The sequence below is a fragment of the Hypanus sabinus genome, chromosome 3 (assembly GCF_030144855.1).
Source record: "Hypanus sabinus isolate sHypSab1 chromosome 3, sHypSab1.hap1, whole genome shotgun sequence".
Lineage (NCBI taxonomy): Eukaryota > Metazoa > Chordata > Chondrichthyes > Myliobatiformes > Dasyatidae > Hypanus > Hypanus sabinus.
In genome coordinates, this window is record NC_082708.1 from 32266088 (window position 1) to 32290460 (window position 24373).

The following is a 24373-nucleotide window of genomic DNA, read 5'->3' on the forward strand; positions in this document are numbered from 1 at the left end:
TCAAAGTCATGTCATTTGTGAATTTGATCAGCAAATTGGAGCTGTGTGTGACAGCACAGTTGTGGATGTAAAGGGACTAGAGGAGGGGACTTAGGACACAACCCTGGGGGGCACTTGTGTTGAGGGTCAGAGGTGAGGGAGCCCATCCTTACCACCTGTCGGCGATCCAATTGGAAGTCTAGAATTCAGCTGCACAAGCTGGGGTGCAGGCTGAAGTCTCTGATCTTCCTGTCAAGTCTGGAGGGAATGATGGTGTTGAATGCTGAACTGTAGTCCAGAAAAAGCATTCTAATATATGTAGCCCTCTTGTCCAGGTGAGTGAGGATGGTGTGCAGTGTTCTGGCTACGGTGTTATCGGTAGACCGGTTCTGTCGCTAGGTGAACTGTAGGTGGTCCTTTGTGGGTGGTAGCAAGCCGCAGATGTAGTCTTTAATCAGCATCTCAAAGCATTTGCTTATAACTGAGGTGATTGTGACAGGGCACTAATCATTTAGGCATGATGCCTTGGTTTTCTTAGGTACAGGGACGATGATGGACGATTTGAAACTGGAGGGCACTACACCCTGGGAGAGGGAGAGATTAAAAGGTGCAGAGGATGGGTTAACCAACAATTTCAAAACTGAAATTGATGCATTTTTATTAGGCAAAGTAATTCAGGGTTAAGGACCTTGCCAGTAGAGTTAAAATCAAAGTTAACCATGATTTAACTGAATCATAGCTTGAGGGTTGCTTCACCTGTTCATCTTCCTCAGCTTGTCATAGTGTGAGAATATGGGACTCAGCTGGCAGACTGCACTTCCTCTATGTGAGTCTCTCATCTGCAAAAGCAGCAAAATTAAATGAGGTCAGATAAAGTTGCCGAGTGAGCTCGGTGGATCAGTGTGGCACTCAGTCATGCAATCCAGACGAGCCCCAGGCAGTCTGTCCCAGACCAGCTGATCTGAATCTGGGGCAGTGTTGAGGCCCTTGTGCTGCTGGGCTGAAGAGACAGAAATGGATTACCTGGAATTCCTGTTCCGAATTGTCTGCCGATAGAATGCTGGGAGAACCTGTGTGGCCAAACGGATCTGAGGTGAGGAATGGCCCATTGACTGGAGACCCTGCTAGTTAAATCCTAGCAAGGATGGTGAATTGCAAAATAGATTTTTATTTCTATGTACAGTTCATATCCAAATCAATTACAACAAATGCCTGAGGTTGCCGTTCCTTTTTATTTGGAACTATATCGAGATAAGACAAAGCAATATTTGAATCTACATCATATTTGAAGAATTAACCCCCTTTCCAAATAATTATTAAGTACTGATGCTACAATAGTGGAAGACCAGTGAATTCCATACAAGGTTGCAACAGTAAATGTTTCTTCTTAACCTGGCTTTGAAGGAGATACTAGAGCAATTACCCCAAGGAGCAGTTCTTGGTGCTTAGTGATGTAGCGTATAAATTAATAACCTAGAGGAGGGGCCATAGTCGAAGGCATCCTGGTTTGCCACTGTCACAAAAATAGGTGGGAGGACGTGTTATGATGAGTATAAATTCACTATAGAAGAATAACTTTTTAAACCTGGCTCGTAGAAATTTCTTCATGAAAGAGTGATGAGTTTCTAGAATTCTCTGCCCAGGAGGGTTGTGGAGGTTAAATCCTACGGGATATTTATGGGGGAGGTAGGTGCATCTTTTGAAAGATTGGGTAATCGAGGGCTAGCACAGAGGAGGACTTGAGGCCTGGGGTACATCAGTCATGCTCACATTGAATAGCAGAGTGGGTCAGACATACTTCTGTTTGCTGCTCCCTGTATTTAACTTAATGGGCATCAAGTGTAGCCTCCAATAACCTTGATGGAATTGGCAGGAGGCCACTCTGAAGGCTACTCTTCAGTGGTTATGGAGTGCAATAGAGTCCGTTCCAAATCCCTGTGACGTATTTAGATTTCTGATTCTACTCTGTGAATCATCCCCTGCTTATCTTTGCCTCATATAAACTGGAGATGAGGCTGTATAAAACTGACCATGGGAAGGACCCCTCCTCTTTGTGATTTTTATAAATGTCCTGGATGAAGACGTAGAAGGGTGGGTTAGTAAGTTTGCTGATGACACAAATGTTGGGGGTATTGTGGATAGTCTGGAGGGTTGTCAGAGGTTACAGCAGGATATCAGTAGGATGCAGAACTGGGCTGAGAAGTGGCAGATGGACTTCAACCCAGAGAAGTGTGCAGTGGTTCATTTTGGTAGGTCCAATTCGAAGACAGAACATAATATTAATAGTAAGTGCTGGCGTGTGGCCAAGTGGTTAAGGCATTGGTCTAGTGATCTGAAGGTCGCTAGTTCGAGCCTCAGCTAAGGCAGTGTGTTGTGTCCTTGAGCAAGGCACTTAATCACACATTGCTCTGCGATGACACTGGTGCCAAGCTGTATCGGCCCTTGCCCTTCCTTTGAACAACATAGGTGGCGTGGAGAGGGAAGACTTGCAGTATGGGCAAATGCCGGTCTCCTGGAAACTTTCCAAGGCACAAATCCACGGTCTCTTGAGACTAGCGGATGCCTATTAGTAAGACTCGGCGGTGTTGAGGATCTAAGAAATCTTGGGGTCCATGTCCATGGGACACTCACAGCGGCTGAACAGGTTGACAGTGTTGTTAAGAAGGCATATGGTATGTTGGCATTCATCAACCGTGGGATCAAGAGCCAAGTGGTAATGTTACAGCTATGTAAGACCTTGGTCAGACCTGACTTGGAGGATTGTGTTCATTTCTGGTCACCTCACTACAGGAAGGATGTGGATACTATAGAGAGAGCGCAGGGGAGATTTACAAGGATGTTGCCTGGATTGGAGGGCGTACCCTATGAGAATAAGTTGAGTGAACTTGGCCTTTTCTCCTTGGAGTGATGGAGGATGAGAGATGTATAAGATGATGAGAGACGTTGATCATGTGGATAGTCAGAGGCTTTTTTCCCAGGGCTAACACAAGGGGGCATAGTTTTATGGTGCTTGGAAACAGGTACTGAGGGGATGTCAGGGATAAGTTTTTCACACACGGAGTGGTGGGTATGTGGAATGCACTGCCGGCGACAGTGGTGGAAGTGGATACAACAGGGTCTTTTAAGAGCCTCAGTTAGCTACTTGGAGCTTAGAAAAATAGAGGGCTATGTGCTGGGGAAATTCTAGACAGTTTCTAGAGTATGTTACTTAGTTAGCACAACGTTCTATGTTCTATGAGACTGCACCTGGCTTTTGAAGAGTCGACTGTACAAGATTCTGACCGAAGAAATTCCCTGTGTGTCATGGTTTTTGCTATGGTCAGAACAAATAGCAGCATCCTCTGGTTCCATTGTCTTTAAGTGAACTACTGCCAGAAGCAGTAACTCTATGCTGTACTCTCGTTTCTCAATTCAGGCAGTATAAGTATGGCAGATTACAGCACGATCTCTGTGCTGTGTCTTAAACATGAGAAAACAGCACTTAATTAGTGGGACCTGTCAGAGATGAAGAAATGGAAAAGCTTTGACATCAGCTGTGAAGAGAGCACTGCATCCTCTGACTAGGCAGAAACGGCTTTTTTTTTTAAATCGTGTTCGATCCTGGGGACTGTAGTGAACTGACATTGATTGAACCCTTTAAAACAAGCTCTGGTCTAGACAGTAACCTGTTGTATGCAGGAACTAATTATCTCATTGTGTATCTCTGCAAGCCAACTCATTCGAGCTGGTGAGTACAGAGTATGCTTTACCGCTCATATACTGGAGCCAGGGTCCTTGTGAATCGGATAGCTGGGTCAAAGGTTACAGGGGGAAGGCAGGTGGATGGGGTTGAGGGAAATCACGTGGTAGAGCAACCTCAATGGACAGAAGAGCCGAACTCTGCTGCAGTATCTTGATGTCTTTGAGCTTCTTGCAGTCACATTCCCCTGCTCTTTCCACATACTCCTCTCCCTGAAGTGAGAAATCAATTCATCTTTCAAAGCCCTGATTGGCTGCGTTTCTACCAGCCTGGAACAGCACAGTGGTGTAGCGGTTAGCACGACGCTATTACAGCTTGGCGTCTTGGAGTTCTGAGTTCAATTCCAACGTCATCTGCGAGGAGTCTGTACGTTGTCCCCATGGAATGCGTGGGGCTCCCCCCCCCCCGTGTACTCCGGTTTCCTCCCACGGTCCAAAAATGTACCAGTTAGTAGGTTAGTTGGTCATTGCAAATTGTCCTGCAGTTGTAAAGGATCAGAGGGCCTGCTCCACACTGTATCTCAATAAAAGAATAAATAAAGACCTTGCAGACCGTGAGTTCTAGGCCGCAACAGCTCTCTGTATAGTAGAGTTCTTCTTTGTATTCCCACCGTCTCCTTTCCTGCACTGACAATCAGACACCTTGTTCTGCCTTAATGCACCATTTAATGAATTGATCTGTACGAACAGTTTGTGAAACAAGTTTTTCACTGTACATCAGTACATGTGACATTAATGAACCAATTCCATTTCCCATCCTTCTATTGCTTTCTGCCTTATGCAGTTATCCCGATCCCCTTCAGTGAACAGATGACATTTATCTCAGCATCCTCGTGGTATATTACCCTCAGTGACCACTTTATTAGATATACCTATACACCTATTAATGCAAATATTTAAGCAGCCAATCAGGTGGCAGTAACTCAATGCATAAAAGCATGCAGACCTAGCCAAGAGGTTCAGTTGTTCAGATCAAACATCAGAATGCGGAAGAAATGTGACTTTGACCAGGGAATGATTGTTGGTGCCAGATGGGGTGGTTTGAGTATCTCAGAAACTGCTGATCTCCTGGGATTTTCACACACAACAGTCTCTAGAGTTTACAGAGAATGGTGTGAGAAACAAAAAACAAGCATCCAGTTTTGTGGGCAAAAATTCCTCAATGGGAGAGGTCAGAGGAGAGTGGCCAGACAGGTTCAAGCTGACAGGAAGGTGACAGTAACTCAAATAAGCATACATTTCGACAGTGTTATGCAGAAGGGCATCTCTGAGCGCACGACACATCTAACCTGAAGTGGATGGGCTACAGCAGCAGGGGACCAAAAGCATACACTCAACGGTCACTTTACTTGGTACAGGAGGCCACTGTGTGTACGTTACCCATTCTGCCTAGTGGAGAAGGTATGAAGCCATGGTGAGGTGAATATTCCCTTTGCCTCACTCAAAATAGATGATGGAAGTTCAGTCCACGGTTTTGTTCCACTGACTAGCACTAGCACTACAGTCCCATCTCCATAGTATTGGAAAATCTCTACCCCACCCTAAGCACGCATGCTGTCTTTGCTATTAGCAACATCGTTCCATAAATTCTAGTTCACCTGACATTGTTATGCTTGTGTGTAACTAAATTGCCTCAAGTTCCATTGTGAATCACCCTTGTCCCTGCTCCTCTGGGCTGGTTTATGACCTTGCCACCATTGTAAATTAAAGAGTCAGAGGCTCAAATTGGCAAATAGGGATGGGGGAAAGAGGATTGGGATTGTGAACAGACCCCTGCAAAAATCATTTTAAAGATTCCTCACTCAACCTCTTCAAATTCACAGGCTGTCCAAGGTAATGTTGTCTGTCAGTCACATCCTCCCAGTTAAACAGTTATATTACAGCCTTTTTCAGATCTATAACTGCAAATTGAAGATCTTACATGAGAGAACAGCTGGTCCTGAATTGGGGATTGTAGTGATCGATAGCAGGATAGTAGCTTCACATTCATGATAAATTGTCTCTTGCTGCAGGAAGTGTCTGTCCAGGACTCTGAATGTGAGAGGCAAATATTAACAGAGGTATCAGCAGTCCCAGACAGCCTGCTTCTCACTTTCTGACAAAGTGTTATTAGACATAAATCTGTGGTTTCCTGCTGAATTAATAGCACATGCAGTAGTTTATTCTGAAGAGCTGGTTGGAAAATGGTTGTATTTGTTTTGTTCCCTGACTAGTCTTCTTCCCTTCACCTTCTACAGCTAGCATGGTATGTGATATGAAGGGTGTTGGCCCTTGCTGTCTACGTAAAGGAACTACAGAAACTAATTGTTGGGCCAGAACAGCTGAGCCTAATTCTATTCCTTAACTCATCCCCATTATGTTGAACAGAAAACATAGGGGTATACATTTACCTATTTTTCTGTAGTCTATAAGTCTAGTGGAGTTTTTATGTTGCTTTACATAGTCTAGTGTAGCCTTGTGCTGTCTCACATAGTCTAGTGTAGTTTTGTGTTGTTATATGTAGCACCAGGGTCCTGGAGGAACGTTGTTTTGTTTTTACTGTGTACTGTACCAGCAGTCTATGGTTGAAATGACAATAAAAGCAACTTGAAATTGAACTTGAAGCATAGTGTGAACACAACTTGTCATGCGGGCCACGTACAATCTGCTAGAGGGGGCTCAGTAGGTTGATCATGGGTGAGGACGCTGAACCAAGGAGTGCTATCTCTGCAGTATGACTTGCTCTGGCTGCTCACACTGTGTGCATGGGTAAGGTCCCTCATCTCCAACCTCAACACTCATTATGTAACGTGGAGTGTGAGTTTGTTGGTTGCCGTCCATTGTACAGTTCCTTCCAGTGGATCTGACTTCCATGTGATTTTGGCCGCTTATTGTGGGGAAACGCTAAACTTGCTGCCCATTGGCAAAAGAAGTTGACCGACCAGGTTTTTAGAACTGCCTTTAAAAAAGTAAGGAAGGAAGAGCAGAAGTAGGCCATCAGCCCCTCAAGCTCACCCCATCATTCGATATAATCATCGTTGATTTGACCCCAGTCTCATCTCTTCTGTGCTAGTTCCCCTCTTAATTAGCAGCTTACTTAGAACAAAACTAGACAAATGAAAGCATTTCAGTCAGATTGGCCAGATCTCTTCCACAGCAGAGGTATTTGGTTTGTTCTCAAAATCCCACGCCCAGAGCTAGGTCAGGACAGCAGAGATTCCTCCAAAGGTCATTGAAATAGGGAATGGCTTTGGCAACTTTCTTTGTTCACATTTCATAAATATGGATGTCATTGCTATCATGTTTCTAAAAGTTCAACAAACTCTTAATAGCAAATTCTGGGAACCGGAGCTGATGAAAAGCTGATTAACTTACTGACAAGCTGCTCAGTACATAGTAGAAATAAATAGCTGGAATTGCACATTTAAATTTACAAAGATGAATGTGCTGAGTACTTCCATCCAGAAAGCAGCAAATGGTTTTCTGGCATTGTTCCTTCGTCCATGGTTAATGCCATAATTTAAGATATTTACTAGATTAAATTTTATAATGGCACTTTTCCAATATGTGTTTTTTTTTTGTCCAGCAACTACTTTGTTTGGCCTCTTCAGTGTTCAGTCTCACTGAGTGGATGGTAAATTGTAGGAAACCAATTATCCAGTCAGTGGGAATGTTAGTACTGTACAATGGACACCATTCAACACCCTCGGCTTTCATGTAATTCAGTGAGAGCTGAGGCTGGAGATGCAGGACCTGATTGTTTACATGGTGGTTGGGTTCAGGGTGGCTAAGTCTTGCCAGCGGTACAATTTGCAAATAACTTGCCCATTTATGGCCTTTTGCTTCTGAAACTGCCTTAAATTGGCTCCTTTCTGCTCTGTAGAATCCAGCAGGCAGCCCAGCAGCTTGCTGAAGAATCCACGGAGGTGGCAGTTGCAGGCTTTAACTCCAGGACATTGAGTTGGATAATATCCCATGACCTTAGTGTTCACTCTGGGGGAAGAAAAGAAACAATTCCAACATCTAACCAACAACAGTGAGACTAAAAGTACAGAGTACATTCTGATTTTTCTTTGTTTTTAAGATTTGACTTTATAATTAAAGGTTGAAGTCACTTTGTGCTTGTTAGTCCATCAATGCCATGATTGACTCCAACTGTAGAACATAGAACAGTACAACACATAAAGCAAGCCCTCCAGCCCTGTATGGCCACTCCATTTAGTAGATATTCTGGACAACTTTGCCTTGAAGTAAGAATGGCAGGTTTTTGTATTAAACCTAATTATAGAACACCAAACTCGGAGCTTTCAGCCCATAATATTGTGCCAAACCAGTTGAATATTGATTTAAGTTCTTTAGAAATAAAATTCAAAAAAAAAACATTCAATAGGCAGGTGTATGGGTTGAGTGGGATCTGGGATCAGCCATGACGGAATGGCGGAGCAGACTCGATGGGCTGAGTGGCCTAATTCTGCTCCTTTGTCATATGGTCTTAATAAGAATTAGAGAAATCTGCAGATCCTGGAAATGTGAGATAAAATCAGAAACTGCTGGGAATAGTCAGCAGGTTGTCTTTTTAAAGATGCTCCCTTACCTGTTCAGTGTTTCTTGCTTTTTCTGTCTCTGTTCCAATTGAAACTGTTTCTTTTAGCAGCCCCAAACCAACACTAACAAGAGTAACATTAAGATGTCTTCAGCATCCCAAAGGATTCATTGAGGTGTTATTTGGCAAAATTTGAATTTGAGCCACAACAGCAGCAAAGGCCAGGCCTCTGCTCCCCTTCCAACTAAGCAGCTCTTACACACATGCATGTGTGTTGTTGTAGTATTACCTCTACTGAGCTGGACTCAGTGGCCTGAAGCATCAGTTGAATGCTAAAACTTTGATGTATGGTAGTCTGCTCTTTGTGCCTCCATATTAATGCACAGATTGAGAGCTTTGAAATTGGTCCTGGATTGGCTCCTGGCCACCTGGCACATCACTAGGAGCACGAATGGTGAATGACTTTCAATAATATAACCCAATTTCCTCTTTGTAATCACCATCTTTAATTAACCAAATGCACCTCAGTAGTAATAAATGAATAAGGCATAGAGGAGCATCCTTTGTCAAAGATATCCGTGAACATTTATATGGGGGAGGCAGAGTGCATGAAAAGTGTTTTGCTCAGACAGCATTACGTTTTTGGGGAAAGGGACCTCGTGATGTAATTGATAGTTAAATCACAGGTGAATCACTCAGAAAATGGCCATGTATAGACCTGTGATGAATCCTTTGTACTCAGTGAAATAGCCCTCTCCTCACTCAGAAGTGGAAATCACTTGGTATAAAGACAGTTCAGTGCAAGAACCATGTGGAACTTGACTTTCTGTTTCGGGATGGTATATCACTGTTAACTTTATCACTCTATGAAACACGCTTGCTTAATTTTACTGTTAGCCTTTGACCTTGTTAAATTGTCTTTGCCTTTAATGATAGAGTGACAAAGACAGAATGTTACTTGTCCCTGCAATTAGAGTTTTAATTAAATTAATTAATTTTACTTCAGAATGCCCTTGATGGCAGGTAGGGTGGTGCTGGCGATGTGTTGGTCAATTTTGGCTACTTGCTGTAGAGCCTTCCTGTCTGCCACAGTGCAGTTTCTGTACCGTGCAGTGATGCAGCTTGTTAGGACGCTCTCCGCTGCGATTCTGTAGAAGGGCATGTGAATCGCGGAAGGTGTGCACTCCCAGGGGTTTGTAATTGCCCGCAGTTTCTGCTGCTGTGCCGCCTATGGAAAGAGTGTTGTGAGTGGTGCAAACCCCCCTAAAGTCAATGCCCATCTCCTTTATCTTGTTGACGTGGAGTCTGACAATGCCAGCAATTGGGTGTTTGGCCGTACAGCGGTGGGCTCAGCATACTGCCCTAGGGGGCACCCGTGTTGAGGATGAGGGGGAGAAAGGAGCAACTGTGCGTCCTGACTATCTGAGGTTTGTTGGTTAGGAAGTGCAATACCCAGCCGCACAGCGGTGTATAAGTTTGATCACCAAGATCAGAAGGACGGTAGTCTTGAATGCTGAACTGAAATTCTGATGTAGCTGTCCTTGTGTTGCTCCCACGTGATTGGTTGATTAGATACCTGCATTAATGAGCAGGTATACCTAATAAAATGGCCGCTGAGGGTATGCAATCTCTGAAAACAAAGTGGACCCTTAGCATTGCGAAAGTGAATTAAGCAGGCTGATTCACTGGGTGACAGGACTGCTGGGTGAAGTGTTCATTCAGCTCAGGGAGGGTAGCGTGGGTTGTAGCTCCATTGGCTTGGAAACGAGTAACTCTGCTGACTTACCAGCGTTCAGCGACGCCTCCGAACATCGGCACGCGGTTGCGGTTCAGGCGCAGCCTCATGTACCCTTCCTTCCCATCTCGAATCGCTGCTGCGGTGATGGACGGCCGGTTGGGTTGGTGTGCTGCCAGTGCCCCTTGGTAAAGCCGATGCTTCAGGAGAGAACAATGGGAGAGGAAAACATGAACTTTATATAAAAAAAACAAAGTGGCATCTTGAAGCAGATGGACTCTTGTCAGTTTGTTTTGGTTTTCCGTCTTTATTCAGCAGGGCTGCAGGCAAGCTGGGTCGAAGCGAACCATAAAATGCCAATCCCAAAGCACTGATGATTTGACTCACGAGGAACAGATGGCTTCTCCCTGCTCCAACACCCCTCTCTCTCTTCAGGAATCAGTTCTGAGTGAAATCTGAGCAAGTTTGTACTTCCTGAAGGTTAACCAAAGGTTAAGGGACATATTTTTGGATTACCAGTTACTCCCCTAGACCATAATCCACAAGGCATCATTAAAGAACGAGCTGCTTTTGTTATAGACATCAAGGTAATAGTTGGCTGTTTGAATCTTTAAGGAAGAGACAGCAAAAATGTGTACAATATACCAACAATGTAGTTGGCTGTTGTTATTAATGATTTAAAGCTTGTAATAGCATGGAATATTTAATGCTTTGTACAATCTCCCCTAACTGCGCGGGTTTCCTCCGAGTGCTCCAGTTTCCTCTCACATTCCAAAGACGTGCGGTTAGGGTTAGTGAGTTGTGGATGTGCTAAATTGGTGCTGGAAGAGTGGTAACACTTGTGGGCTGCCCCCAGCACGATCCTCAGACCGTGTTGGTTATTGATGCAATATGATGCATTGCGCTGTGTGCTTCCATGTACGTGTGACAAAGGCTATCTTTAATCTTCATAGTTTTGCTTTAAAACAATTGCCAGATCTGCAGCCAGTTACCAGGATTTATAAACAACATATAACTAAAGCTGTTCCTCTTTATTGTCTATAAAACTCATTTCCACTGAAGGGGAGTTTTGTAGCAATGTTTTGGCATAAACAAGGAATATTTTCCAGTCCTCCAGCCATGCATTCCTCTCCCATTTGTTGCAGATGTCTACTGGGCAGTGTTCCACATATCTCTAAGAATTCAAGAACTGCCAACAGGCCTTTCAACAATCATTCATGCAGCTGTGTGCCGTATGTGAATCCAACCAGAAAACATTGACAGGACAATCAGTCACCATGGAGAAAACCAAAGCCACCCATGAGGAAAACCAGACGTCCAATTCTATTGTACCAAGCAACTATATTATCAGTAGAGGACCCTCCTCTTATCGCTGCTGTAGTTTTGGTCACCTAAACCACTGGAATGAGCCTGTCCTTTCTTGAGCTCATGGAAGCCTTTTGACAGGTGATATACAAAGGCTGGAAAATGCATAGTAACGTACTCAAGGACAATATCGACCCTGCTGTTATAAAACTCTTGAACAGACCTCGGATGCTAATGATAAAGATGAACTCTTAATCTCTCATCATGCCTCATGAAATTTAATTGTTTCCCTGCACTGCGCTTCCCCTGTAGCTTTAACGCTATTTTATTTTTCTTTATGTACTTGCATATGGAATGATCTTTCTGCATGTTATGGAAACAAAAGCCTTTCACTGTATCTTGGTACGTGTTACAATAATAACCCAATTATCAATTATTCCACCATATGAAGAGATGTCCAATAGTCGCAGTCGCCTCATGACAGGTTGTTAACCAAAAACATTAAACATTTCTCTTTCGACAGATGCTGCCAGGCCTCCTGAGTATTTCCATCATTTGCTGTTCTTTGTTCCACTTCTCTGCCTTTTTTTAATCCCACTGGCTCTGCAATTCTTGCACGATGCAATGATTTATTGGAAGTTGGGAATGAACCTGTCCCACTTCATCCAATGCATTTCAGACCACAAGGCCAGAGGTTCCCTCAGCTTTTGAGAACAATTGGAAAAAAAGAACGTCAGAGAAAATGCTGAATTTTAGTGTGTGGCTAACATTAGAAGCTGAGATCCCTAACTATTCCTATGAGCCTGACCTGCCATTTAATGAGATTGTGAGCTTTTATTCAACACTACTTGATAACTCACCTTGAAAAAAGAGATCCTTTGATATCAGTCTCAGTCTCAAAGCTAATATTATCCTAGTTTCTACAGCCTTTTGAGGAATTGTTTCCTGATCTCCACAGTTATTTCTTTGTTCATGAATTCAGTAAGTGGCCCTCACTAATTAAGATGATAAACTTTTCTAACTACGTGTGCCCCTCTTTCAATCCACTGGAACTGGTTCACTAATTGAATTTCTTTATCATTTCAAAGATACCAATTAAATAATGGCTCGACTTTTTCAAGCCATCAGAATCTGAAATGAATTGTAGTTCTGAATTGCAATCAGCAGAGTTACAACCAGAAGATCAAAGGATAGTCTATACATAAATACGACTTTAATGTTTTTGTAAACTTGTACATGCATTATTAATTCATGAAGAAAACCATTTCTCCCATGAATTCCATGCTCGCTGACCCTACACAGGCTTGGCACACTTATGCTTTAAGTTTAAAATCTTCATCTGTGTTATCTCTGTAAGATCCTCCTACCCTACATCTTTCCAAGATGTCTGTGCTCCCTTAATTCTGGGTTCCAGTGAATCCCTTATCTCAGTCACTTTAACTCTCACAGCATCCTCAACTTAACTCAGGAATTCACTCCATCTCCTTTAAGTTGTACCTTAAAACCTACTACTTTGATTTAGCTTCAGGGTATCTTGTCTAATATATGAGGTTCATTATCTCAGGGTGTTGTTGTTGTAAAGGATGCTGCATAAATTTAATTTGTTGTCATTTTTATAGCTGATTGCTTAAAAAGACCTCATTGATTGGAACCTGACAAGTGGCTTTTGTGTCAATTAGCTGCGCGAGGCTTGGCTAACAATTAGATCAGCTAACTATTCATTGTCTAATATTCAGGAAACTACTGGGGAACTTTTGATTTAGAACAATAAAAGAAATAGTTTTGAAGATTAAATGTTCAATATACAAATTTTCTGAATATATGATAAAAATGCTGGAAATCTTGAGCAACACACAAAATGCTGGAGGAACTCAGCGGGTCAGGCAGCATCTATAAAAGGAAATAAAAGGTGAATATTTTGATGAGGAGTCTAGGTCTGTTTGTTTCCCTTGATAAATGCTGCCTGACTTGCTGCGTTCTTCCAGCATTTTGTTTGTAATCCCAATTTTTAAGGCACCCGCTGAGGTCTGGTTGGTAGCAAACTCTCATTTATGAGTCCAGAACGTTATAGTTTTATGCCCTTTAAGAAATCTGAGCACATAACTTATCCTGTTGTGAGAAAGCAGAACCAGAGATGTCATGTGTTATCCATCTAATCAAATTTTTAACCCTAAACCAATTTTCGTTCTAAGTGGGTATAATGTTAAAGAAAGTCTTGCATTAATATAGCTCCTTTCACACAGACAGTGGTTCCAAATTGGAGTCTCTTGGTAAATTATAGGGGTTCATGGCATAAAGAAGGGTGGGAACCACTGCCTTCGGGCATCCCACAACACTTCACAGCTAATGAAATACTTCCAGTCAATGTCATATTGCAGGAGCATAACTAATCTGTGCACGGCAAATTCATACAACGAATTGACTATCAATACCCTCCCCTGATAACCTGCTTTTTAAAAGCAATATTAAATAAGGGACATGCACCGGGAAGGTAGCAGCATGCTAGACTTGTTCAATTATTCAGTGCTTCAACTAAAGAGTCATTGAGGGAACAGAAGTATATTGTGCATTCTTTGGTGCTCTATAAATCTAGTGAACTAACTCGTTTGAAAAGTCCCTTTCCTTTTACTGTTATAATATTCTTGCTCGTAAGTTGAAATGGTGAGCCACTTAGATTTTTGGCCACACAGGCATTTCAGAGAAATAAGCTTTTCATTGCTGTCAGGTTCTGTTTTGTTCTGCAGTGTCCTTGCCCTATACAATTGCCAAAAGACTTTCAAGGTTGGAGGAAATCACTGGTTGCTACTTCTCTGCAATGCTCCGACAGAATTGGCAAACTCTGAGAACAAGTAATGAATAAAGGGCAATGTTAAAACAGATTTTGTGTTTGGAAGGGAGGGAAAGCTTTTCTCTGCTCCACCTGGGCTGGATTCAAATTCAGCTCAAAGCTGATTAACTCAGTGTATCAGCCATTCCTGTACATCCATTACTGTTTATCCAAGCTGTCAATTAGACTCATGGAGTGATTTATCACCAAAAAAACGTTTTGGCTCACTGAGTCCATGCCAGCATCAACCCTGACTTACACTGATCTTTACCACTGATTAATACCATTCCTTTTATTCACCCACATTTCAGATTCTATCATTCACCAGCACATTAGGGGCAATTTACAGTGAACATTTAATCTGCACAACTTTGGGATGTGGGAGGAAACCAGAGCACCTGGAGAAAACTCATGTATTCACAAAAAGAATGTGCAAATCCACACAGACAGCATCGAAGCTTAGGATTGAACCCAAGCCCCTGGCACAGTGAGCCTGTTGACTTGCACCCCTGTATGCCTATTAATCCTACCATTTCTGCCACACACTTTATACTTCCCTCATACATTTGTCCACCCAAATTGCAACACCTCACATTTGTCTGGATTAAACTTCATTTGCCATTTCTCTGCCCATATTTCTAATTGATCTACATTCTGCTATATTCGTTGACAACCTTCCTCACCATCCACGACTTCGCCAATTTTTGTGACGTCCTCAAACTTGCTAATTGGCCCAGCTACATTTTTATCCAGATCATTTATATGTATATCGTGAACATCAGAGGTCCTAGTACTGACCACTGTGCACAGACCTACAGTCATGATAATACCCCTCTACCACTCTTTTCTGTCTTCTAAGGCCAATCCAATTTTGAATCCAGCCCAGCAAATTTCCATGGATCCCTTGTCTCTTAATCTTTTGGATCAGCCTGGCGTGAGGGTGCTCTCAGATGCTTTACTAAAGTCCAGATGGGCAACATCCAATGTTCTGCCCTCATTAAACATCGTCATCACGTCTATAAAAAGACATGATCAGCTTTGTGAGATGTGACCTCCCATACTCAAAGCTACGCTGATTACTCTCAATTGATCCATTCTTGTCCAAGTGTAAAAATATCCTATCTGTATGAACCCTAATGGATTTAAGAATCCAGTACTTTCCCTACCACTGATGTCGGGCTTGCCAGTCTATAATTTGCCTTTAAATAAAGAAAAATATTGGCTATTCTCCAGTGCTCTGGAACCTCACCTGTGGCTAATAAGGAGACAAAGATATGTGTCAGGGCCCTTGCAATTTGGTGTTGCCTTTCTCAATAATCTGGCCTTCTTCAACAGACTCAACACTATCGTTTTAATGTCAACATGCCCTTGAATATCATTATACCTCTCCCAGATCTCATGATCATTCACACCCTCCTCTTAGTTAAATATTGATGCAAATTTCTCATTTTGTACCACACCCACTTCCTCTGGCTCCAGAAGTAAACTCCCTCATTGATCCTACCCTTTCCCGAGCAACCTTCTTATTTTTAATGTTTTCGTAAAATGCCAAGGATTTTCCTTAATTGTCAGAGACGTTTCATGGTCCTTTTATCTGTCCTAATTCCCTTTTGTTAAGTTCTTTCCTACTTTTATATTCTTTACTTGATCTTGTCTTTGGCAAGTCTTTACTTGATCTTGTCTTTGGCAACTTTGTCAAAAATTTTCACTGATCTCAATAAAATGTGATTAAAGTTGACTCAAACCCAACACAGGTTTAACAATGCCATACAGAACTTAGGAAGCATGCACCAACTTTCTTCCCTTCAGAAAGGCTGCTATGTCTTATTAAAATAAGACAAAATTGGAAGCCTTTTGATGTTTCAATATTTCAGATTATTGGGATATAATAGAATAGTGTTACAAAGAAATATTTTAAATACACTGTGATATATGTGAGAAAAATACAGAGCTATATTGCCAAAACTTCATACACTCCATCTATCACTAAGTTTGGACCACATATGAAAGATTAATTTAAATGACTGTTAATGTGTAAGTGAAAGGAAGACCTTTGCTGTGTATTTACAGCTATTCAGTACTAACTCAAACACAATCCTTCCTCTTTTGCAAGAGGACAAAGTCATGTTAATTAGTTATGAATGTAACATGTAGATGTAGAGACAAGCACATGAATGAAGATTAATAACTGAATATGCTGAAAATGCCCATCAGCTGTATAATATGTGTCTGGAGAGTGGCGTGGGTTGATAACTATTCATCACAACTGGATTCTGGTGAAAGTTAAGTTCAGAACTCCCATGTTGTTTTTAACAGGCATTCTTGTTTAATTTCAGAATTTGAGCAGTTACAATATATATAGCTTTGATAAGCTGTACAGGGCAATTTCCCTTTGTTAGATAGTCAATTGTAGACCATGGGACATAGAAGCAGAATCACCCATTTGGCCCAATGAGTCTTCTTCGGCATTCAATCATGACTGACTAATTATCCCTCTCAACCTCATTCTCCCACCTTCTCACTGTAACTTTTGACACTGTGACTAATCAAGAATGTCTTAACCTCCACTTTAAATATACCCAATGACTTGACATCCACAAGTGTTCTGTGGCAATAAATTCCACAGGTTCACCACCCTCTGGCTAAAGAAGTTCCTCTAAAGGGACACTCTTCTATCCTGCGGTTTCACGCACAACATGCTGGAGGAACTCAGCAGGTTGAGCAGCATCCGTGGAAATGAACAGTCAACGTTTTGGGCCGAGTCCCTTCGTCAAGACTGAAGAGGGAGGGGGCAGGGGCCCTATAAAGAAGGTGGGGGGGGGGAGGGTGGAAAGGAGAAGGCCGGGAGGTGCCCTCTGGTCACAGAGTTCTCACCACATTCACTGTCATGTGGCCTTCAAGCCAGCACAACACTTCCCTTACACCATTTTTGCATTGAAAATTATGAGGAAACTCCTATCCATTTGTTGACTTCCCAACATGAAGTTCACATAATATTAAATGTAGTCAGAGCAGTAGATTTCTTTAAGTGGCAGTGGTTGCTTGAGAAGAAAAGTTTGGGATTGACTTTGGGAGGTGCGGAGGAAATATTCCTTCACTAGAAACCTCCAACCTGAAAGCCTACATTCTGTCTAAACAATATCTGGATGCCTAAACAATAAAGAATCTATATTCATGGTCATTTATTGCATTAGTATATCTGTTATCAAGGTGGAGATAAAATTTCATTGTTTTCAAGCCATTAGTCTTGCAGCGATTTTTATGAATTAATGGCTTGTCATGATCTTGGAGCTGCTTTTGCTGTCATCCAAGTAAAAAACAGAGGAAGGCCGGTAAGTGAACAGTCTGTGAGAAGAACTACCTTTTCTCTCTTCATTTCTGATTGAAGTTTTAGTCGTCACTAGTGGACAAGAGTACGTGGAGACCTGGAATTTGTACATTTAGGGAGAAAAGGGAGAAGAAGAAAGTGAGAGGTTCTTCCCAGCGTTCTTACTTTCAGTTGAATTATTCACGGAGGTACAGGGCCATTTCTGAGGAGGATTGAACCGATTATTGCTCAAAGCTCAAGGGAGCTCTCATGATGGCAGAACGGACTGCTCGCTGAATCGTGCACAGAAGTAAAGCTCATGTGAACTGTTCGGAATAAAGCAGGGACTTTTTTTGTCTACATGATGGATGGGGGGCTTTGTAATGGGGAATTTAACAAGGATATAAAAAATGAGCTGTCAGACATTAAAATGGGCTCAGCTGAAGGCAGTGGAACAAACAGCTGGGGGTCAAAGGTCTTCTAATTACACTGCCTTCCCTTCCCTCTGCTGCTCTGACTCCTGCTTCTGGCCTAATCCCCCGCATTGTATTTGGGGATTATTTTGCTTGCTTTGGGAGCATAAATTTAACATGGCTCTGTGAGGAGTTTTGCATCAGCATCAGGGAATACTTTTCAGGGCACCGTGGTTTGGCTGAGACAAGGTGCAACGACTTGAGACGTGCAGCTTGACTGGACTTGTGCGTCTTGCTGACTTGCGATGCAGCTGGTGTTCGGAGCACCGGTCTCTGGTGCCCAGCGCACAGTCTGCAGCATGAAGAAATACCCTGCTTGATCTGGTTGACCATCTGCAGCTCCTGTGGCTGCTTTTACCCTCAAAGTCGAGCTCATTGTCATGTGCACAGGTGCAGTGAAAAACTTACCCACAGCGGCATCTGTGTGGTTGGTTGTGCTGGACACCTCCGTTGATGGCTGTTAGGAGGGCGAAGTAGGCTAACGAGTGGTTAGTAGGCCCCAGGAGGGAGAACGCTAGACTCTGCCCACAGTATGAATTAGAGTGATGGAATGAAACAACTTGGGTTCTTCGGCCAAACGAGACCATGCCAACTATCACGTTATGCTAAAGCTGTAGTAACACACACCAAATGCTGCAGAAACTCAGCGGGTCAAGAGAGGTTTCTGTTTATTTAGAAATGCAGCAAGGACCAGGCCCTTCTGGTCCAACGAGCCACACCACCCAGCCATCTACCTATTTCAATACCAGCCTAATCACAGGACAACTTCCAAAACCCAGTTAACACTCTCTAACCAGTGCGTCTTTGGAACGTGGGAGGAATCCCGCTTGGGTCACTTGGGGAACATACAGATTCCTTAAAGACAGCGCTGGGTTTGAACTTTGCACTCTGAACTCCAGAACCCAGTAATAGTGTCGTGCTTACTGCTATGCAGCCAAGGCACCCTACATGTGAAAGAATAAACGGTTGATGCTTTGAGCAGAGACCCTTCATCAGGACTGGAAAGGAAGGGGGAAGTAACTAGAATAAGAAGTTTGGAGAGGGGAAGGGATACAAGTTGGTAGGTGATAGGTGGTGGGTGGGTGAGGGAGTGGGGGGGATGAAGTGAGAAGCTGGGAGGTGATGTGTGGAAAAGATAAAGGGCTGAAGAAATGGGAATCTGATAGGAGAAGAGAAAGGGAAGGAGATGGAGAACTAGGGGGAGGTGACAGACAGGTGAGGAGAAAAGGGGTAAGAGGGGGCCCGGAATGGGAAAATAGAGAAGAAATCACAGGAAGTTAGAGAAATCAATGTTTATGTCATCAGGTTGGAGGCTATCCAATCAGAATATTTGGTGTTGCTCTTCTAACTTGAGAGTAGATTCCTCCTGGCAGTAGAGGAGGCCATGGACTGACATATCAGAATGGGAATGGGAAGTCAAATTGAAATGGGTGGGCAGTTGTGTTCTGGTGGACAAAGTGAAGGTGCTCCCCATTCTTTGTTGATCTCATCAATGTAGAGGAGGTCACGTGGGGAGCAGTGTATATACAGTAGGTGACCATGAGAGATTTACAAATGAAATGGTGCTTCACTTGGGTGGACTGTTTGAGGCTCTGAATAGTGGTGAGCAATGTTCCCTCTAATTTTTTTTACAACGGTCTGGACCAACCATTGCTCTGAGCAGGAAATATTTGCATGGCCTGAGAACTGTGTGGCTCTTTAATTTTTTATTTTGTAATATGCATGCTATAAATATTTAGAATGGAAATTGGAAAGTTGCATACTTTTGATTTTATTTATTATGAAATACAGTATAACAAAAAAACTTTCATGATTTGTAAACTTTTACTCATCAATCTTTATTACAAATCCATTGTCTATAAACTCCGTCCAGATTAATTTTGCATCTAGATGACAGATGCGTCTTAATCCTTATTAGATCATCCAAATGTTTCACTTCCAGTATGTTTCTGAATTTACATTTGATTGAATTCACAAGACACGTTCGCAGTCAGCATTAGAAGCTTGAAATGTTCCAAAGATGTCAACAAGAATTGACAGTTCTTCAAATTCTTCTTTTCTAAGCATGTGGTTCAACATATCAGTGAATGTCTTAATTGAACAAGTCTTTAATTTATTCTAAATTATATTAGCATAATTTCAAAGTTATATTAACAGTAACATTATGTAAAAGAAAATCCCAGCTGTGCAGCAGCAAAGCCTACGTGCACAGGAGATTTCAGTCACTGTATGGCTGTGCACCCCGGCAGTTTAGAGGGGATGGTGGTGAAGGGGAACAGGTCACACTTGTTGTGCTTCCTGGGATAAGCACCAGGAGGGAGATCAGTTAGTGGGGAGGGGTGAATGGACAAGGGAGCTACAGAGACAGCAATCCCCACAGAAAGTGGAAGATGAAGGGGGAGTTAAGATGAGTTTGATGGTAGGATCCCGCTGAAGATGGTGGAAGTTGTGGAGAATGATGTGCTGGATGCACAGGCTCATGGGGTGGTAGGTAAGGGCAGGGAAAACTGTCCCTCTTATGGCAAAATGAAGATGGGTTACGCAGATGTCCAGGAAATGGACAAGATGTGGGTGAAAGCAACATCAGTCAAGGGGTATTGGTGGATGCTGCCCTCACCCATATCCCCTCCATTTCCCAGACATCTACCCTCACCCATATCTCCATTTCCCGGACATCTACCCTCACCTGTCATGGCACTTGGGGTTAAAGGGGCTGTTTTTTGTGCCTTTTGGCATTATGACACCATTCAAATGAATGGGATTGGCATATGTTTGCCAACCATGGGCAGCACAAGGTGAGGGGCAAAACGCAGGGAGCAGCTGCTGAGTGCTGACATCAGACCAGCTTGTTACCGACTTCCATGATCCAGGACCCAGGAGCAGAAGTGGTAGATATCAGTGACAATGGCCACTTGCTGTTGTCACCAAATGACAAGGATGTGTCAAAGTATGTGTATTCAGACATAACACATTTACGTAAGATATTCTGCTGGAGTGGGTTAGCTACATTTTGATTTTACATAAATTCTCTCGACAGATTAGGGTAACTGGAGAGAAGATCTGATTTCTAATAAGAATTATGTAAACAAGTTTGGGTTATGCTTCTCGGCACGTTTTTACTCAGGCTCTTAATGCAAGGACAAGCAGATCCACGGTGAATGTTCAGGAGCCCATGCCTCACTAGTAGACTTTCTTGCTGTATATTCATGTCCATTTCTCAGTGAGCTCTCTGCCCACTTTCTATTTTTTGCAAACCTTTCTAAGACCATACCTCATAGGAGTAGAATTAGGCCATTTGGCCCATCGGGTCTGTTCCATTGTACAGCCAGAACTGATTTATTATACCTCTCAACATCATTTTCCCACCTTCTCCCCTTAACCTTTGACACCCTGACTAATCAAGAATCTATCACCTTCTGCTTGAAATAACCTTATGACTTGGCCTCCACAGCCAAATGAAGTAATGAATTTCACAGGTTGACCACTGTCTGGCTAGCGAAGTCCCTCTTCATTTCTGTTCTAAAAGGATGTCCTTGTATTCTGAAGCTGTTGGCTGATTTATTTTCCCTCTCAACCCCATTATCCTGCCTTACTCTCATCACGCTTGATGCCCATATGATAAAGCAACCATTTGGCCCATCAAGCCTGTTCCATTGTACAGTACATCCTGTTAGTGAGGCAGCAAATGAGCTGTGGGTTGTTCGACCATGGAAGACAGCCCGGCCAACCCCATCCAGGTGTGCACACATGTTGTGTTAGGTTATGAGAGCCTGTTAATCCCTCATCCCAGCCTGAGGTTGATCCAAATCATCACACTGCCATCCACCAACTGGGAAATGAAACAGCAACCTCCTAAACTGCATGTACAAAGCACTGGTGGAGCTCAACCAGTAACTATGGAGGGGCCTCCTTTGTTTTGTGGCTGTCTGTGGGAAGAAGCGTCTCAGTGTTGTATACTGCAGACACACTTTGATAATAAATTGACTTTGAATAACCAATCAATATCTCGGGCTGATTCCCTTCATCAGGAATGGAATTACCTATCACTTGCCAGCTTGAACTCCTCTCCATCTGCCCCCTTCCAGTGCTTGTGTGTGTCGCTCCGGATTTTCAGCGTCTGCAGACATCTCTTGTGTTGTTGATTCCCACTCCCTCAGTGTGCTGGTGGTTGGCTGCTACGGGAGAACTTCCTCAATGTGGATCATAAACACGAGAGGTTCTGCGGATGCTGGAAATCCTGAGTAACTCCCACCAAACGCTGAAGGAACTCAGCAGCTCAGGCGACATCTGTGGAGAGGAATAAAGAGTTGACATTTCAGGCCAAGATGCTTCATCAGGACTGGAAAGAAAGGGGGAAGGAGTACAAGCTAGAAGGTAATATGAGGGGGGAAGTTATGTGGGAGGAGGGAGTGTGATGTGAGAAGATAGGTCTTGCTTTCCTTCATACCAACTCAACGCACTGATGTGATGAAATGATCTGAACGGACATCATCCAAGATAATGTTTTTCATGGTACCTCAGTACATGTGACAGTGATAAACTGATTTACCTCCTGTTCTTGTTCTTATATTTCAATCTGTACAAAATAATCACAATTAGTGCAATACCTGGGAATTAAAGGGTTACATATGAGGACTATGAATGTGAGATTTGTTGCCTGCCTGAGTACACAGGAGATGTGCAGTCTGACAATAGTGAAGGAAGAAAATGTAAAATAGTATTTGCTTCATTTCAGCATTGTAATATTGTATGAAGATCATTACACATAAGCACAGAATTGGGCTATTTGCCCCATCGAGTCTGTACTGCCATTACGTCGTGGCTGATTTATTATCCCTCTCAACTCCATTGTTCTGCTTTCTCCCCATACCCTTTGATGCCTTGACTAATCAGGAATCTATCAACCCCTGCTTTAAATATGCCCAATGACTTGGCCTTCACAGCCTTACGTGGCAGTGAATTCCATAGATTCACCAGGCTCTGGCTAAAGAAATCCCTCCTCATCTCCATTTTAAAGGGACGTCCTTGTATTCTGAGGCTGTGCCCTCTGGTCCTAGACTCCTCCACCATAGGAAACACCCTTTCTGCATACACTCTATCCAGGCCTTTCAATATTCAATAGGTTTCAGTGAGCACCCCCCCCCCCCCCACCCCCCGCCATTCTTCTAAACCCCTGTGAGTACAGGCCCAGGGCCATTCAATGCTCCTTATATGTAACCCTTTAATTCCCAGGTATTGCACTAATTGTGATTATTTTGTACAGATTGAAATATACGAACAAGTTTTGCTTCTGATGGAAATGACATGGTAATTAAAAAATGACGACTGAGGCAATATAGGTTTGTTCCAGTTGGTAAATGCACTGGCAAATGGTCTGGATCTCAGGGCTAGTTATCATTGGGTGTCAGAGGCATCCCTCCTTTAAGCTCTGTGTGAGTTTGCTCTTTTCAAAGCGGGAAGGCCTGAAGCTAGTGGGAAATTCCAGAATGGTTGCTGCGTCATTGAGATTGAAAGGAGTTGTCTGCAGTTCTGTGGAGACAATTGGAGCCACAACAAGGGGCTATTATTCGGCAGTCTGATGCCGGATGACAGAAGTGACAGTCCGCTACACTCTTCCTACACTTGGACTTGATTTCTGAGCAACAAGAATAAAGAACTTCATTGCAAGAGGTGTAACTGAACCAATTAACTCTTTAAGAGTCTTATCTCTGACATTGTTTCTTTTCTTCTAGGCCCCGGTTATTTGCTCTCCCCTTTCCTACTGAATGCTTATCTGATTAATGTTGGCGCAGAATGAAATATCCTAGCTTCCCATTTCCCATAAGTAATGCATTGCTGCAATGTAATTTCCTTTTTTTTAAAAAAAATGAATTGATTTCATTGTGGAATCCAGAAAATTGGCAGGTATTCAATTTTTGTCGAGAGTTGCACGGTATTAGGGGCCAGAGTTAGGGCTCACAGATTCCTGCAAAATGCATGCTGTGCAGATAGAGAGAGCACACCACTCCAGAACCCTAAACCAGATTCCAAGCAGGCAAGATCAAAAATGCATAATTTTTTAAATGAAAATACTTGATATAAACACACCGCATAATGACTGGGTTCAAAAATATTTTGTAAGCAGTCTCTAAAGGGAACCCATTGCTTAGAATCACATTTCTACAGGGTATATAGTGGTATTATGAGATGTCAGAGCTACTCCTTGCTACCTGACTGGGTTTATCTGTTGTCCCTTGGGTGGGGAGGGTGATGTTATAGGTTTCCTGGAGCATAAGTTGAATGGAAGGAGATCTTGGTTTTCACTGTGGTAAAAACGCATATGGAGGCTTGCGCTGGAGAAAGTTTGATGTTTATTGCTGGAGAAAGAGAGGTTATATGTAACTGGGATTGCTTACATGCGTGCTGTGGCTTCCCTATAAATAAGCTAAATCTTTGCCTTCTTCACTTCCACCATGTTATGCTGATGGCAGTTTATATTGAAGAATGT

The 24373-nt window shown here is 42.8% G+C and overlaps 1 protein-coding gene across 1 annotated transcript in view; it reads left to right on the forward strand.

The window, feature by feature from the left end:
* Positions 1-24373, forward strand: part of LOC132391170 (LHFPL tetraspan subfamily member 6 protein) — a 162199-nt gene that overhangs the window by 111337 nt on the left and 26489 nt on the right. The window lies entirely within an intron of this gene.